Source organism: Schistocerca gregaria, chromosome 4, assembly GCF_023897955.1.
Source record: "Schistocerca gregaria isolate iqSchGreg1 chromosome 4, iqSchGreg1.2, whole genome shotgun sequence".
Lineage (NCBI taxonomy): Eukaryota > Metazoa > Arthropoda > Insecta > Orthoptera > Acrididae > Schistocerca > Schistocerca gregaria.
The window spans coordinates 570,839,169-570,844,839 of NC_064923.1; positions in this window are offsets into that span (position 1 = coordinate 570,839,169).

The following is a 5,671-nucleotide window of genomic DNA, read 5'->3' on the forward strand; positions in this document are numbered from 1 at the left end:
AACATAGACAAAGACAGGTGGAGTTCCCACAATATGTGTCCTGGGAGCTGTTCGAGAGGGGGGAGAGGGAAAGAAGGACTGTAGGGGGTGGGGGTAAGAAAGGAGGGGGCAGCGACGTCGACTGGCGATAGGAAGGGCATGCGGCACTCTCTACCACTAACACTTCTAAATCCTGATCAATGTACCGATCACATGATAAGGCTAGGACAAAGAAGATCCATTAAGAGCGCTCATAACCAAGCAGCTCTACATCTTCCCCTACATACACTACTGGTCATTAAAATTGCTACACCACGAAGATGACGTGCTGCAGACGCGAAATTTAACCGACAGGAAGAAGATGCTATGATATGCAAATGATTAGCTTTTCAGACCATTCACACAAGGTTGGCGCTGGTGGCGACACTTACAACGTGCTGACATGAGGAAAGATTTCAACCTATTTCTCATATACAAACAGCAGTTGACCGGCGTTGTCTGGTGAAACGTTGTTGTGATTCCCCGTGTAAGAAGGAGACATGCGTACCATCACGTTTCCGACATTGATAAGGATAGGATTGCAGTCTATCGCGATTGCGGTATATCGTATCGCGACATTGTTGCTAGCGTTGGTCGAGATCCAATGACTGTTAGCAGAATATGGAATCGGTGGATTCAGGAGGATAATACGGAACGCCATGCTGCATCCCAACGGCTTCGTATTACTAGCAGTCGAGATGACGGGCATCTTATCCGCATGGCTGTAACGGATCGTGCAACCACGTCTCGATCACTGAGTCAACAGATGCGGACGTTTGCAAGACAACAGCCATCTGCAGAAACAGTTCGACGACGTTTGCAGCAGCATGGACTATCAACTCAGATACCATGGGTGCTGTTACCCTTGGCGCTGCATCACAGACACGAACTCCTGCGATGGTGTACTCAACGACGAACCTGGGTGCACGAATGGCAAAATGTCATATTTTTGGATGAATCCAGGTTCTGTTTACAGCATCGTGATGGTTGCATCCGTGTTTGGCGACATTGGACGCGTGTATTCTGGTACTGGCGTACCAGCGGGCGTATGGTATGGGGTGGCATTGGTTACACGTCTCGGTCACCTCTTGTTCGCATTGACGGCACTTTGAACAGTAGACGCTACATTTCAGATGTGTTACGACCCGTGGCTCTACCCTTCATTCGATCTCTGCGAAACCCTACATTTCAGCACGATAATGCAGGACCGCATATTGCAGGTCCTGTACGGGCCTTTCTGGATACAGCACATTCTCCAGATCTCTCACCAACTGAAAACGTCTGATCAACGGTGGCCGAACAACTGGCTCGTCACAATACGCCAATCACTACTCTTGGTGAACTGTGGTATCTTTTTCAAGCTGCATGAGCAGCTGTACCTGTACACGCCATCCAAGCTCTGACTCAATGCCCAAGCGTATCAAGGCCGTTATTACGGCTAGAGGTGGTTGTTCTGGGTTCTAATTTCTCAGGATCTATGCACCCAAATTGTGTAAAAATGTAATCACATGTCAGTTCTAGTGCAATATATTTCTCCAATGAATTCCCGATTATCATCTGCATTTCTTCTTGGTGTAGCAATTTTAATGGCCAGTGGTGTACGTACTCCGGAAGGCAACGTATGGTGCGTACCGCTGGGTATCCTGTACCACTACTAGTGATTTATATTCGTATTACACTGGAAAATAGAGAAATGGAAAAGCGACTATTTATTAGCCTCCGTACGAGCTTAATTTCTCTTGTCTTCGCAGCGCATATGAGAAATGTACGTTAGCGGCCATAAAATCGTTCTGCATTCAGCTTGAAATGCCTGTTCTCTACATTATCTCGACAGTTTTCCGCGAAAAGAGCGTCGCCTTCTCTCCTGGGATTTGCACTTGCGTTCACGAAGCATCTCTGTAATTCTTGCATGTTGATCGAACCTAATGGTAAAATGTTTTGCAGCCTACATTTGAATTGCTTTGATGTCTCCCTATAATCCGACCTGGTGGGGATCAGTGCTGAAGAATGGATGGCACTAGTGTTCTGTATGCGGTCTCTTTTACAGGTGAGTCATATTTTCCTAAAATTCTCCCTATGAATCCAAGTCAGCCATTCCTCCTCCCTCCTACCGTCCTTAGGTGCTCGTTCTATTTCGTATCGCTTTGGAACTTTGCACCTAGATATTTAATAGACGTGACTGTGTCCGGTAGCACACTACTAATGCTGAATTCGAACATTACGAGATTAATCTGCATTTTCCAACATTTAGAGCAAGCTAGCACAGTAAAATCTTATGGGCCTTAACTGCTAAGGTCCCCAGTCGGTAAGCTTACACACTACTTAACCTAAATTATCCTAAGGACAAACACACACACCCATGCCCGAGGGAGGACTCTAACCTCCGCCGGGACCAACCGCACAGTCATGACTGCAACGCCTTACACCACTCGGATAATCCCGCGCGGCAAGTAACATTGCTCACACCTACTAGAAATTTTATCTAAGTCGTATTTTACCTACGTACAGTCACTCGACGACGACACAACAGCGTCATCCTAAAACAGACGCAGACTGCTGCCCACCTTCTCCGTCAGATCATTTACGTATACACGGTATTACAAAAAGGTACGGCCAAACTTTCAGGAAACATTCGGCACACACAAAGAAAGAAAATATGTTATGTGGACATGTGTCCGGAAACGCTTACTTTCCACACAGCAACAGAACGTACCAGCGTGACTTCAAAATGTCCTCCTTTAGCGAGGATACATGCATCCACCCTCCGTCGCATTGAATCCCTGATGCGCTGATGCAGCCCTGGAGAATGGCGTATTGTATCACAGACGTCCACAATACGAGCACGAAGAGTCTCTGCATTTGGTACCGGGGTTGCGTAGACAAGAACTTTCAAATGCCCCCATAAGTGAAAGTCAAGAGGGTTGAGGTCAGGACAGCGTGGAGGCCATGGAATTGGTCCGCCTCTACCAATCCATCGGTCACCGAACCTGTTGTTGAGAAGCGTACGAACACTTCGACTGAAATGTGCAGCAGCTCCATCGCGCATGAACCACATGTTGTGTCGTACTTGTAAAGGCACATGTTCTAGCAGCACAGTTAGAGTATCCCGTATGAAATCATGATAACGTACTCCATTGAGCATAGGTGGAAGAACATGGGGCCCAATCAAGACATCACCAACAATGCCTGCCCAAACGTTCACAGAAAATCTGTGTTGATGACGTGATTGCACAATTGCGTGCGGATTCTCGTCAGCCCACACATGCTGATTGTGAAAATTTACAATTTGATCACGTTGGAATGAAGCCTCATCCGTAACGAGAACATTTGCACTGAAATGAGGATTGACACATTGTTGGATGAACCATCCGCAGAAGTGTACCCGTGGAGGCCAATCAGCTGCTTATAGGGCCTGCACACGCTGTACATGGTACGGAAACAACTGGTTCTCCCGTAGCACTCTCCATACTGTGACGTGTTCAACGTTACCTTGTACAGCAGCAACTTCTTTGACGCTGACATTAGGGTTATAGTCAACTGCACAAAGAATTGCCTCGTCCATTGCAGGTGTCCTCGTCGATCTAGGTCTTTCCCAGTCGCGAGTCATAGGCTGGAATGTTCCGTGCTCCCTAAGACGCCGATCAATTGCTTCGAACGTCTTCCTGTCGGGACACCTTCGTTCTGGAAATCTGTCTCGATACAAACGTACCGCGCCACGGTTATTGCCCCTTGCTAATCCATACATCAAATGGGCATCTGCCAATTCCGCATTTGTAAGCATTGCACTGACTGCAAAACCACGTTCGTGATGAACATTAACCTGTTGATGCTACGTACTGATGTGCTTGATGCTAGTACTGTAGAGCAATGAGTCGCATGTCAACACAAGCACCGAAATCAACATTACCTTCCTTCAATTGGGCCAATTCGAGGTGAATCGAGGAAGTACAGTACATACTGACGAAACTAAAATGAGCTCTAACATGGAAATTAAGCGCTTCCGGACACATGTCCACATAAGATCTTTTCTTTGTTTGTGTGTGAGGAATGTTTCCTGAAAGTTTGGCCGTACCTTTTTGTAAGGCCCTGTATACAGAATATCAGCGGTCCTATCACACTTCCCTGCGGCACTACTTAACGTTCTACTGCCTCTGATCAACATTCGCCATCGAGGACAACGTTCCGCTATGTAAGAAGTCTTCGAGCCATTCACATGACTGGGAACCTACAATGTATTCTCCTACCTTAGTTAACAGTCTGCCCTGGTGCCCTGGAGTCGCGATCCCTTCCAGAACCCTTCGTGGCGTTACGGTTCGGTCTGCCTTGTTAGGCTCACAGCGATTCCGCAACACGAGTCCGTGCTTGTGCTTGTGTGTGTGTGTGTGTGTGTGTGTGTGTGTGTGTGTGCGTCTGCTCTACGCGCGTCTGCAAAAAGCCCGCGGTGAGAGCGGCAAGGTCGCCTGCCATACTACGGCCACTCACACAGGCGTTTTATTCGCGTCCCTCCTGCTGCTCGCGCTGATTACCGAACAATTAGGCGCAATCAAAGAGTACTATTACTGTTTTTACAGGTCATTTAGTTCTGAACGCTGTTTTCCACTTCGTTATTACGGCGTTTTTCTGCTCACTGTTCGATATTAGCTCCGGCAGTGACTGGCTGCTGAACACATTATTTCCTCCGTATCTTCTATTTACCGCGTTCCCCAGATCAAAATTTTTTTTCGCAAGGCACCGTCCTGCACGGGGCGGCCGCTTCGACGCTCCGCGACTGCACAGTTCTGTCTATAATTGTATCGGAGTAGTGCAGTAAGGTAGTGTACGAGCCCGTGTAGTGTCAAACAGTGCACGGGGCACGGCTCAGGGGTGGGCCGAATCTACCAACAACCGTGACGTGCGACATCATACGTGCGCAAATGAAAATAGAACAGAACACTGACGATGTTTACTTTGTCACTACGCCGTTCTTCAAGAGCTGAGTACGAGATAGATGAAACAACATATCATATTAATGAATGAAAGCGCAGGAGCATGTTCCCAGAGCTTCGACCAAAAACCAAACAACAGCCGTATTTCAACCAGTGCTTATTTATTTTTGTTTGTCGGTCCCAGGTAGCTGAGTGGCAATGACAATCTACAAGAATATCGAGAATATATGAAAGACTAATACTTCAAAATATACCGGAACAAAGACCATAAAAAGAAGTCCGGGAATATGATGCAAATTTTGTTTCAGAAACAAGGCATCGGTTAATACTTAAATAATATGAAATCGACGGAACAAGACAGACTGCCAAAGTAGGGGATTGCTGTTGAGGGTGAAGTACGGTGGGGACTTCGTGTGCCCTGGGGCCGATACGGCAGCCGTGAAGGCCTCAACAGAACCCCGAAAAAGTATGTTTTCCCAAAAACTAACAGGCGTCATGCCAGAGCACAAGAATAGTAGGAAAAAACTATTGTAATGCATAAGACGTGCATCACTGAAGAATTTGAATTTCCTCTCTTAATTTTTTCTTTTGCTTCTCTCTCATTTTAGTTTAAATTCTAATGGAAGAATATTTTGCGTTCCGTTAATGCAGTCAACAGTATTATAAAGAGAGTTATTTTCACGGTAATCTATTCGGATTACAATTTTCTAACATTGTCTTCAAGATGC